This window comes from Lutra lutra, chromosome 4, assembly GCF_902655055.1.
Source record: "Lutra lutra chromosome 4, mLutLut1.2, whole genome shotgun sequence".
Taxonomy (NCBI): Eukaryota; Metazoa; Chordata; class Mammalia; order Carnivora; family Mustelidae; genus Lutra; species Lutra lutra.
In genome coordinates, this window is record NC_062281.1 from 132,560,356 (window position 1) to 132,573,217 (window position 12,862).

The following is a 12,862-nucleotide window of genomic DNA, read 5'->3' on the forward strand; positions in this document are numbered from 1 at the left end:
TCATGATGGAAAATGCAGTGAGACATTTTAATGACACAGCATCAAGTTTCCTCTCTCCCTTCAGCTCCCTGGTGATGGGACCTCAGGCCCTGGAGCAGGCTAGTGGGGACAATATTTACATATTTCTGGGATGATAGTAGGGGGAGTTGATGTTTTTACACCCACACATACACACACTCACACCCCTTGGCTTATGTGTACACAAAGAGACTCAGAGGTAGGAAGGACCTTAGGAGGCATGTAATCTCCCCCTACTCCACACCAGTACAGATCAGTTTTGAAAAGCATCCATGAGGAATGGTTATCCTGAATTTGAATATCCTCAGTGAGATATTCAGCTGGACCCTAACACTAGTTAGAAAATTGTTTATACACTGATCTGAATCCCACCGCTTTGTCATTGCTGTTTCTAGGGCTCAATCCTCTCTTGCAGGGTAAAATCTATCTCCCTCTTTTAAAATGACATAGTCCCTTATGGGTAATGGAATTCCTTCACTGAACAGTTCTCTACTAAGTATCACTCAGGTGCTGTGCAAGGCATCAGGAAGAGAGATGGGCACAAGACCACAAGCACCGCCCAACACAGACTGGACAGACCAACAAGAGCTGGCTCAGTCATCGTGCTTTTAGGAGAATGCACTTCTCCGCATAGATATTTCCAGATCCTTCAACCACTTCTTGCATGATTGCTTTTGGACCTCTCAGCATCCTGGCTACCCTCCTTCGAAAACATAGATTAAAACAACGTTTTCGGGGCGCCTGGGTGGCTCAGTGGGTTAAAGCCTCTGCCTCAGAGTCATGGCTCAAGTCATGATCCCGGGGTTCTGGGATCGAGCCCCGCGACCTGCTCTCTGCTCAGCAGGGAGCCTGCTTCCTCCTCTCTCTCTGCCTGCCTCTCTCCCTACTTGTGATCTCTGTCTGTCAAATAAAGAAATAAAATCTTTAAAACAAAACAAAACAAACCAATGTTTTCATCATCATCCCCACGTACATTTGTTTTATTCCCCGGTCTTTGGTCACCGTGTAAGAATGTCAGATTTCCTCCTTGTACCGCCCTATGAAATTCTTCATTCTATTTATGGAGAAAGTATGTCTGATTACCCTCCTATATCGTGTCAAGCATTATGCAAAGAACTGAATTATAATAAAGTAGACATTCTCTGTGTCCGAGGGTTTCATCTACTAGAGGAGAAAGACACGTACACAGAAAGCCATAACCCACGTGACAAGAGTTATGCTGAAAATAGCAGTAAGTGCAGTTCGAAGTTGGGGAAGTCTGCCCCAAACTTCTAGAATGTTATTGGAATCCCAAACACATTCTTTGTTTTTACTATTTTAGTCTTTTCTTGGGGTCCTTTAAAAACTAAGTGGTAATATTGTTCCTTAATGTGTTTTCTCTCTACATTCAAAAGAGGACATGAGAAATGTACAGTTAATAATCATGTCTGCAAAACTGCATCTACAGTGTTTTCCATTTGATAGAATGCCTTGATAGAAATCAGCTGTTTTATCTTCACATTATTGTCTTCATTTTATAGATTTGCAAACTGAGGCTCAGAGTAGTAAGCCGATGTGCCAAAATCACCAAGCCACGAAGTGGCAGAACCAGAACTCAGACCCATTCAGGACTCCAAGCTTGGGGTCTTCACGTGCTGGAGCCACAGCCACCATCCCAAATAAAAAGAGGGATTCCCTAGGAAAACTGATATACGGATATACACTGTGACCCAACACCCCATAGAAAGAGGAAGATCATCAGTAAGTGGGTGATGGTAATACTGCTGCTTGGTAACCAACTCCAAAGACCAAAGAGCACCCTCATCCCATCGCTCCATGCCACTTTCATTGAAGTCTGTGCAAGCCTCTGCTTTCAGGTCAGGTTCTCAGCGTTTTGCACTCTCTCCCCACCCCTACTTCTGTAAGTACACCGTAATCTGAGAAGCTTGTTTTGTTTCCCATTAATGACAGTTTTCTGTTTTTGAGGCTCCGAGGCACATCAGGTGAGAGGTCATACATAGTTCTTATTTCCATCCCTTTATTAGGCAGGGATACTATTGTGTTAGCACAAATATTTTCATTGTGTCTTCAAAATGACAAGGTATTCAAGATTACTCCAGCTAATAGGATGTCACAGGAGCTTGTGAGATTAATGACCAAACCTGTCTGACAAGAATAATAGGGTTTTTGAAAAGAGGAAAGCAATCAGTCTCTACTGATGAGCCTTTCATATGTTTTTACCTCGGGAGCATATTCTCCTGCCTTGGAATGAGGAATTCTATCAGTTCTCATTACCTTCTGCAAAGATTTGTCGCATAGTCCTGTGATGAGGCACGCTAGACGTTCATAGTGATAAGGCATTTACTTTACATCTTCAGAGTGTGGAAATCTATTGAACTCCAGCCCAAATTGGCAACCTACGTGATATAATATTGCTGTTGAATATTTAATGTCTACACTGAAAATACGAAGGACATCCCTGACTCTGTCAAGGGTCAAGAATAGTGGAAATATATTCTGATTAACTTATGACATTTACAAATGGGACTAGTCTTTCTTCTTCCAGAATCAATTAGCTTCAGCTCCCTATGGCCCATGAAGACAGCCATGGAGCGCTGGCGACCTCAACCCACAGCAGGTATTTCTGTGTCGGTGCTTGGGAAAAGCTAGATTTACAACTTTCTGATCTTGGTTCCTCTCCAATGTCTCTGCTTTTATCATTTCAGTGGGCCACCAACAGTTTTCGCTACCAAGAACAAGTACTTACTGCAGAGCTGAGAGGGAAAACTGGCCATTCTTTTTTTCTAGCTTCAGCTGGGCCTTTGTAGGACTTGCCACAAAAGCCTGATCTGCACGTTAGAACAGGACTCAGCATGGCGGCTACAAGTTAATAAGTGCCCAAATTATGAAAACTGCCTTGTTACTCAACTATACTGATTTGGGAATGCCAGTGTTTGAATTAGCCTTATAAATACCAACCAACACATGCTTTGGCTCAATGTAGTTGTTCTTGATTTAGAAGGTAAATATCACTATGGAAATTCAGTACACACACACACACACACACACACACACACACACACACACCCTGTTATCTGTTCTGGCCGGGGAATGTGGCATTATGATTTTACTCATTAAGTCTATTTTGATTCTGACGGTGTCCCTGTCACAGGAGAGTAGGCACAGAACAATTACATCATAGGGTCCTCCTTTCTGAGAAGGAAAGAAAGAAAAGCATGGTTTACGGTGCCAGGCATCTTTCCATAGATTCTCATTTAACCTATTCTTTTAAAGATTTTATGTATTATTTTAGAGAGAGAGAGAGAGAGAGAGTGAGTGCGGAGAGGAGTAGAAGGGGAGGTAGAGGGAAAGGGAAAGAATCTCAAACAGAAAATGAAGCCAGGGCTCGATCCCATGACCCAGAGATCATGACCTGAGTGGAAATCAAGAGTTGAACCTTTAACCAACTAAGCCACCCAGGTGCCCCTTGTTTAATCTAAATAGCCTGTAAGGAATTACATCCATTTTTATAGGTGAAGAAACTCAGGCTTGAAGAGATTAAGTAACTTGGACCTCTATACATGCGACATTGGCTCTAAACCAGGTCTGACTGCCTCCAAGGTCTGTGTTCTTTTTCATAACGGTTGTGCATAGGAGACCATCAAGGACTGACAGGAGACAGTCTGTAATGAAATACGAGATTAAATATAATCAAGTGCTAAGACGGAGGGGTATAAGCCTCAAGTGCTCCTGGTGTTCAGTGGGGCAGGCAAGAAATGAATGTTTACTTTTATTATTAGAGAAGAGCTCAAGGAAGAAGGAGGAGGAGGATTTGAAATCCTTGCAGGATTGCCAGGATTGCAGGATAAAATATTCTTTTTAATAAAGAGTTAGCTCATATTTGTGACATAGTGTTATATTTTTAAAGAAGTCATAGGTACTGCCAGTTCTTCTGGACTTTGCCCCCTGACTGTCTTCTGCCCACTTTCCTTCTTGTCCTGGGCCCACGAGGGCTGATGCTGTGCTCTCTCTGCTTGCAGTGCACATTGGGTACAACTCCAACTCTCTGTGCCCCATGGGAGTTCCACAGCACTCTGTATCATTAGCATCTAGAAGAGTGTCTAGCACCAATGTGGTACCCAATAAACATTTGCTAAATGAATGGAAAGGAAAAAAAAAGGGATAAGGATAGATCAGTCAAGATAAATTTCTAGGCACTAACGTCAAATGGACTCCCTGACTGCTTGCCAGTTCTGCTGTGTTTCCTTAGTTCTCTCTCCACTGGATTCTACAAGGCAACCTTCTACTTGCTTCAGATCTCAGTGTCTCTCAACAGATGGGTCTGCCTCTGCAAGACATCTGACAGAAACATATTAACTTCCCACATTACACACCTGACCTCAGAGCCCAGTCCTCCTGCATTCAAAGGAACCTTCTGTCTTGTATATTTTCCTTCTCCCTAACGAGTGGATCCTTCCTGTGAGCTTTTAAACATGTTCAGTTGACTTCTATTACAAACTAACAAAGAACAACTTCCCCAGCAGTGCTTTGTAAGGTCAACAGTTTCCTCCATGTTTCTATATACAATGGCCATTTTCCATTCTCCCTCTTGATCGTCTCATCAACATCTGACCCTCTCTGCTTCTTGAAATACTGTTTTGTTTGGTTTTTGGAACACTGCATTCCGCTGACTTTCCTCCTGTCTCTCTAACAGCTCTTTTGACATCTTTTTTCCTGCCCCATCTTCCTCTCTACCTGGTCCTTAAATGTCCTCATTGCTCAGTGGTACACCCTCGTCTCTTCTCAAATCTGTTCTCTTTAAGTACCCTCTCCATATGCAGCTTCACATTCTACCTATATTCAGAAGCTCACAAATAATCTATTTCTAGTGCAGATCTTTCCTCTGAGCACCAGATTTGTATATTCAATTGTTCACTTGAATTCTCTACTTGGATACATTAAGGCATTTTGAACTCACATGTCTAAAATTACACTCATGCTCTTTCCTTTCAGAACTGGTGTTTTCTTAGTGCTCTTTCTCAGTGAATGCCACTACCATCTACCCAGCTGTACAAGTTAGAAACCCAAGCATTTTTTCCAAAGTTCACTCCCTGTTGGCTCCCATATCCATTTTAATATGAAGCTCTGTTGATTTTACCTCACAAGTACCTCTCAAATAAATCCCTTTCTGTCCGTCTCTTCCACCACTCCGGTGCAAGGTACTATCTGTTGTCTCTTTTCAGGACCACTGGATCCGCCCTAGACCCATGCTTGCCTTCCTTCAATGTGTTCTTTACATTGCAGCAAGAGTAATCTTTTTTAATTTTTTTAAAAGATTATTTATTTATTCATTTTACAGAGAGAGAGAGAGAGAGAATGCATACAAGTAGGGGGAGTGACAGGCAGAGGGAGAAACAGGCTTCCCACTGAGCAGGGAGTCCAATACGGGGCTTGATGCCATTACCCTGAGATCATGACCCAAGCCAAAAGCAGACTCTTCACCAACTGAGCCACCCAGGCGCCCCAAGAGCAATTAAAAAAAATGTAATTATGTTAAGTCCTGCTCCCCCATATACTCCTGCCATAAACAAAACAAAACAACTCTTCAAGGCTTCCCATGGGTCTTAGAATCAAGTCAAAACACATAACTGCTCTACAAAGACCACTCTCCAGGCTCCTCTCATATCACAGACCATAATGAGGGGAGGAGACAAAAAAAAATGAGGCCATAGAAGTGGCATAAGCCAAGGGATCCAAAAGTTTTAAGAAAGCATATAGTGTCATCAGTGTGTTGGATTTCATACATTGTAAATGACCTACTGACTTGGCAGTAATGAGATGATTTTTGATAGTCTCTTAGAGAAACAGGGTAGGCAGAAACTGGTTTCCAGGGTAGATTGGGAGGTAAAGTCATGGAGCAGAGGAACTGACTTTGTTTTTACCCAGTTTGGTTTTGAGGGAAAATGGAGAAAAAAGACAGTATCACACTTGGACTTCCCATGACACTTGGTGCTGTTGACCGCTCCTTTCTTCAAAGTAGAGATGTTGGGTTGTTAGAGAAAAAGAAAGATACTTTGAGGATGAGAGCCTTGAGAAAGATGGAGCCATATCCGTTAATGGATCAAGGTCCTAGAGAGGTGGAAGCAGTGGGATCAAGGACTTGGGCAGACAGTGAGCCTGGACCCAATCGGTTGTTCAGTGCATATCCATTAAGGATTATTACGTCTTCTTGAATACTGATGCCTCTCTTGTTATATAATGCTCTTCTTTATCCCTGATAAATTTCTTTGGTCTTAAGTTTGCTCTGTCTGAAATTCATATAGCTGCTCTTGTTTAGGGGTTAGGGGTAGCATGGTGCATTTTTCTCCATCTGTTTACATTACTTTACAAGTGACTTTATACTTAAGTAGGTTTCTTGTAGACAACATGTATTTGGGTCTCATTTTTTGAACCACTCTGAAAATCCCTGTCTTTTACTTGGTATTTTTAGATCGCTGACATTTCTGTTTATTTGTTCATTTATTTTTTTTAGTAATCTTTACACCCAACGTGGGGCTTGAGCTCCTGATCCCAAGATAAAGAGTTGCATGCTCTGATGGAGACGGCCAGGCGTCCCGTGATCGCTGACATTTAAAGTGTTTGTTGATACAGTTGGATTAATACCTCCACATTTGTTACTGTTTTCTATTTATTGCCCATTTTCTTTGTTTCTATTTTTGGCTTCCAATCCTTTTCTGCCTTCATGGCTTTAACTGAGCTTTAAGTCATTTAATTGAGGTTTTAAATGATTCTATTTTCTCTCCTTTCTTAGAATATCAATTATACTTCTTTTTAAACTTTTTAGTGGCTGCCCTAGAGTTTGCAATATACATTTAAAAGAACCCAAGTCAACTTTCAAATAAGTGGACAGTGAGAATGGCTTATAATAACAAAATATTCTCAATTCTTCCTGCCATGCCTTGTATCATTGCTGTCATTCATTTCACTTACACATAAGCATGCATAATTGAACACATCATTGCTATTATTATTTTGAACAAACTATTGTTAGATCAACTGAGAATAAGAAAAATAAAAGTTTTCATTTTACCTTCATTTATTCATTCTCTAATAGTTTTCCTTTCTTTATTATGTAGATGCCAATTCCTAATCTAAATCACTTCCCTTCCCTTCAGAGAATTTCTTTTAACATTTTTTGCAAGGCAGGTCTACTGGCAACAAACTCCCTCAAATTTTGTTTGAGGAAGTCTTTTGCTCTTTCACTTTTGAAGCATAATTTTGTAGGATACAGAATTCCAGGTTTAAACATTTTTTTTCCCTTTACACATTAAGTATTTTACTCTACTCTCTTTCTTTCTTGCATATTTTCTGAGAAGTTGAATGTCTTTCTTATCTTTGCTTCTCTATAAGTAAGGTGTATTTTTTCTCATGATTTTTTCAAGACTTTTCTTTATCTTTGTTTTTTTTTTTGCAGTTTGAATATATTTATATATTTCATCTTTTGTAATTGTCTCATAGTTCTCGAATGTTCTGGGTTTTTGTTTGTTTTTGTTTTGTTTTCTGTCTTCTATCTCTGTACCTTTCGGTTTTGGAAGTTTTTATTGTCATATCCTCAAGTTCAGATATTTCTTCCTTAGCCATGTCCAGCTTACTAATGAGCCTATCAAAGGCATTTTTCATTTCTGTTATAGTGTTTTTGATCTCTGGCATTTCTTTTTGGCATTTCTTAGGATTTCCATCTCTCTGCTTACATCACCTTGCATATTATCCATTCTTGTATGTTGTCTGCTTTTTCCACTTAAGCCCTCAACATATTCATCATATTTTTTAGAAAAAATCCTGTTCTGACAAGTCCAGTAACTTGCCATTTATTACTCTTGTTCTCATGCTTTTCAAATGTGTTCTGTCTTCTAGTATGCCTTGTAAATTTTTGTTGAAAGGTGGACATGATGTACTACATAAAAGAAACTGAAATATATAAACTTTTAGTAATGTAATGATAAGGTGAGGGGGCAAAGGAAACATTCTGTGAAATACATAGAGTCCTATGATTAGGTCTCAGTCTTTTGGTGAGCCCCTGGACTATGAACTTCACCAGTGTATCTTAGGTTTAGGTGGGACAGGATAGTTAGGGGGTGGGGGCCGGAGTTAGGTATTTTTGTTCTCCCAGGTAGGGTAGGTTCTGATAAAATCCCAGCAAGTTAGGTTCTAATAAAATAGTTTCTCCTGGGAGCAGGACTTATTAAGAAAAGAGGGCTCTGGTGTATTTCAAAGTGGTTCCTTTCCCCCCTTTCCCCCTTGCCAGAAGCACTAAATGATTTTTCTCTGATATTCACTCTGAGGACCTGGTAGAGCTCCTGGAGATAAAACTCACGAAAGTGTGGGGACCCTTATGATTGGCTCCCCCTGGGGTTTTTAACTCTTACACCTGCCCACACTGAGCCTCCCGTAATTTGTCAATTACAGTTAGGTTTTCCTACCCTGGCATTGGTCCTGGTGAGGTTCTTGCTTGTGGGTTTCTACTCTTTTGATTTTTTTTTTTTTTTTTTTGACTCTACCTGTCTGTCTCTCCAATTTTTGGTACATTGGTTTGCCTTGTGACCTCATGAGTCTCTGAGAGATCTAAGAACTGTTGAATTTTCAGTCTATTCAGCTTTTTATGTGTTAGGAAACACGGATTATGATTATGCTCCTACATGCCAGAATGAAAAGCAGAAATGCTCAATTAGCATTCCCTTAGCTGAGGACGTGGGGGCCTCTGTCAAACACATAAAGGCAGTGATGTCTGAAAAGTTCAGTCCAACCTGGGTTTGGGGGAGGGGAAAGAAGGGTTTACATTTATGGAGCATTTGTTCTGTACAAGGTCCCCTACCCTGTGTACCTCTCCCAACAGTACTTCCAAGTGAGGTTATCACCACCATTTTCTAGAAGAGGAAACCCAGGCTCAGAAGAGTTATTAGCATGAGTTAACAAGTTATCAAAAATTACATATTCAGAAGAAGAACTGAAGTCATTTTATGGGCTTTTAAAAGTGGACTGATATTGGGGATATGCTGCATGTCAGGCTGTGTGGCAGGCATTGAGGACAACTAGAACAGAACACAATCCCTGCAATGCCAGAGAATATTACAACATAGGGTGTCCTGGGCCCCCCGAGAAGGTGAACTGAACACATAACAAGATAAAGACTTCCTTGAGAAGAAGGATGGCCTTGATGGTGCGTGAGTGTGGTTATCTGGGATAGGCATGATATGGTTGGGGAAGCTTCCACACGGAGAAAAGGGACTGTGTAAATCACAATCCACTTGGGGGAATTGAAGATGTATTAATGTAGCCGGGGCACAAAAAGTGTTTAAGAAGCAGGATCCCATGACTGGCTTTGCTTTTCAACAAGACCATTATGAGGGGTGAGGAGGCTGGGGCACGGAGACTTGTTAGGAGACTATCCCTGTGATCCCAGGGAGGAAGGCTAAGGGTGCCAACCAGGGCTGTGGCAGTGGCACAGGAGAACTGACTGGCTTCTTGATCAAACTGATGTAGGGTGGGAGAGAAAGGAAGCAGACTATGAAGACATCCTGTCTCTGGCTTGAGCAGCTGGCAGGCTGGAGGTATCATTAACAGAAATAGGGAAAACAGAAGGACAAGCAGATTTTGTGGGGGAGGATGGGGATTTTGGGTCTGGACGTGTTGAGTTTGAGAGGCACATGGGAAATCCAAGCAGTGCTGTTTAGCAGGCAGACATACGCGATGGGAACTCACCTGGGTGCCCTGAGCGGAGTAGATCGTGGCTGTGGTTGAGCTTTTTAAAGGAGAACATGTTCAGTGAGGATTGAAGGGGCCCCAGATGCCGGGAAACATTCACATTTAAAGAAGGGACCAGCAGAGAGCAGTTTAGCAAGGACACCAAGAACCAGTGGATTGACAAGTAGGAGGAGTGCCGGGAGAGTGAACACAGAGCAGGCAAGAGATACGTGGCTGAGGCTGACTCAGTGCTCACCAAATTCATCCCTGCATTCCTGGATGTCTAAGCAAGCTCCTTTTGCCAGCCTCCCTGTGTGTGGGGAGGGCCGGGGATTGCGGCTGCCTACCAAATTCGGAAGGACATAACACGCAATTAAGAGTAGGTCCATCTTCCAAAAGATCCATGATCCCTTTTGGAGGTTCATATAGAGGAACCTCTGGAAGGCAAGTGCTCAGATTTGGAGTTTTATTTATTACTATGGCAGACCCCAGCCTGTCTGTGCTGGTCCTGGCTCTGGAGTCAGATGGCTGTGTCTGAATTCTGTCTTTACCTCTTGCCAGCTGTGTAACTTTGAATAAACTGCTTAATTTCTCTGTATCTCAGTTTCCTTATTGGAAAGGAATATAATAATAATATATTATTATACGACAACATAATAACTATATAATTATAATTATAAAATAACCATAAATAAATATAAAAGTTATTTTTATATATTATATATTATATGAAATATATAAATAAAATTTATATCACAAATATAATAATATAAATCAATAAAATTTATATTATAAATAAAATAATTATATATTATATAATATAATAAAATTATATGATAATAATAGAATAAATGACAAAATATATTTCAGTAAAATATATTTTAATAAACTATAACAATATTATAATAATATCTATTTCCTATAATTGAGGATAAAATGAGGTAATGAATGTGCAGTATTTAGAGCAGAATAAATAATTTAGAGAGGCGAGAGTCTAAGGGAAAGGAGAATGTCAAGAATGGGAGGCTGGGAGGATGGTTTACAACTGGGGTCAGCAAACTATGGCCTGCAGGTCAAATCCACCACACTGCCTGTTTGGGTACAGCCTTTTGGTTTAAAATGGGTTTTATGTTTTTAAATAGTTGAGATAAATCCCATGAGAACTATGTGGGTTTCAAGTTTCAGTATCAATACATAAAGCGTTACTGGCACCCAGCCGTACGCCTCTGTTTCCATAGGGTTATGGCTGCCCTTTGCTCAACAATCCCTACAGAGGCCTACGGCTCACACAGCCTAAGGTATTTACCACACAACACTTTATGGTAAAAGTTTGGGGAACAAAATGCAGGAGAGGTCCAGAAAGATAACTGAGAAGTGCTAACTGGAATTGGCAATAGATCATCAGCGACCCAGATAGAGGCTTTACTGTGAATGGTAAAAGGAGAAACTAGATTTTGGTGCCAAGCCGATCAAACTCTGTCTCCTCACTCCCCAGCTTACTAGCTGGTCTGTCTTGGGAGGCGTCTTAACTTCTGTGAGCTTCTGTGTCCTCTACATGGAGCTACCTTCTTGAGTTTTTGGAAGGATTAGCAGCAATGCACGTAAACCATAACACACAGTGTTTGGCTTATAACAGGTGCTCGAGAAATGCAAGCTCTTGCCTTTTTTTACTCTGCTGTCACCAAAACTGTTGTTCCTTTATAGGTAATGCCTTTTGACTTTTGATATTTTATTTTTGTCTTCAGTGTTCTAAGTTTCACATTATATGCCAAGTCCCTGCCAGGTCGTCCCTCTTCAATGAGGCCATCCTATTTAATACTATCCCAACCCCAGCACTCCTAATCCTCTTACCTTATTCTACTTTTCCTTTTCTTGTAGGACTCACCACTTCTGACATCTAGAGAATTTACTTATTTATCACGTTGATTGTTTAGTATCTGTCTTCTCCACTAGAATGTAAGCTTCTTGCCTATTTTTTACAATTACACATTTCAAGTACCTACACAGTATCTGGCATACAGTAGGGGATAAATTAGTATTTGTTAAATGACTAAATGAAAAAAAGAATAGGGAAGAGTTTTGTTTTCGTTGGTTTTTATCCTGCTCAGAACTGGATGTGCTCCTTTAATCTGGGGACCTGTGTTGTTTCTCATCTCTGCAAAATTCTCAACTATTATCTGTTAAAATAAAAAAATGAATCAAAGAATAAATAAAAGGGAGCCTCTGCTCCATCCCTCCTCCATTTCCTCCTGGAACTCTTTTTCGAGTATGTTGGCCCAATCAGTCTATCCTCAGTGACTCCTGAATTGTTTCTTATATTTGACAACTGTTTAGCTTTCTGGTTTATTCTAAGGCAATTTCCTCAGTTCTGTCATTTAGTTTCTTCAGCTGTGTCTAGTCTGCTATTCCAACTGTTAATGGAATTTTTATTTCAATGACAGTATTTTTTTGTGCCTAGAATTTCTATTTCTTTCCTTTTCCTTCTTGCCTCTTCCTTCCCATTCTTTTCTGTACTTGTTTCATGGTTTATCTTCCTTTTATCTACTTGAATATTTTAAGTATTTCTATATTGGAATTTCTTTCAGACTTTCTTGTTCGCTCTAGTTCTTGGGGTGTGAAACCTTCCATTTTTTGAATCAGCTGGTTATCTGGTAATGGTTCATGTCTTTATGCAGCCTGTAATTTTGGATCATGAGCTCCCCTTCAGTAGTGATGTTTGGAATTTGCCTCTGCTAGGGTCTTGGGAATAAGCAACTGAAAAGGTTCTTAAAATCTATCACTGAGTGGCCTGTCCTTGGAGGCTGAGTTAGGAGGCAGTATGGCGCAGATGTGAGGAAATGTGCCCTAAGTTCATTCCCCACTGTGAAACTACTTTTAACTGTGGGCAAATTACTCTTTGAGCCTTTATTTTCTTATCTATAAAATAAAGATAATAATTCCTATTTCCTAGAGCTGTTGTAAGGGATTAGTGAGAGAATAAAACTTGGCACGATGTTCGGTATGTATTAAGTATTAATAAATGCTAAAAATATAAATACACAGTACCTATTATATCACTTGTCAATATTTTCTCTTTGCTATTTAATATAAAAGAAAGAACCTAATGCTCATGAAAATGGCTTCT

The 12,862-nt window shown here is 40.3% G+C and overlaps 1 protein-coding gene across 3 annotated transcripts in view; it reads right to left on the reverse strand.

Annotated features, from left to right (window-relative positions):
• AK5 (adenylate kinase 5) overlaps positions 1 to 12,862 on the reverse strand; it is a 248,707-nt gene that overhangs the window by 94,279 nt on the left and 141,566 nt on the right. The gene's annotated exons all lie outside the window — the stretch shown is intronic.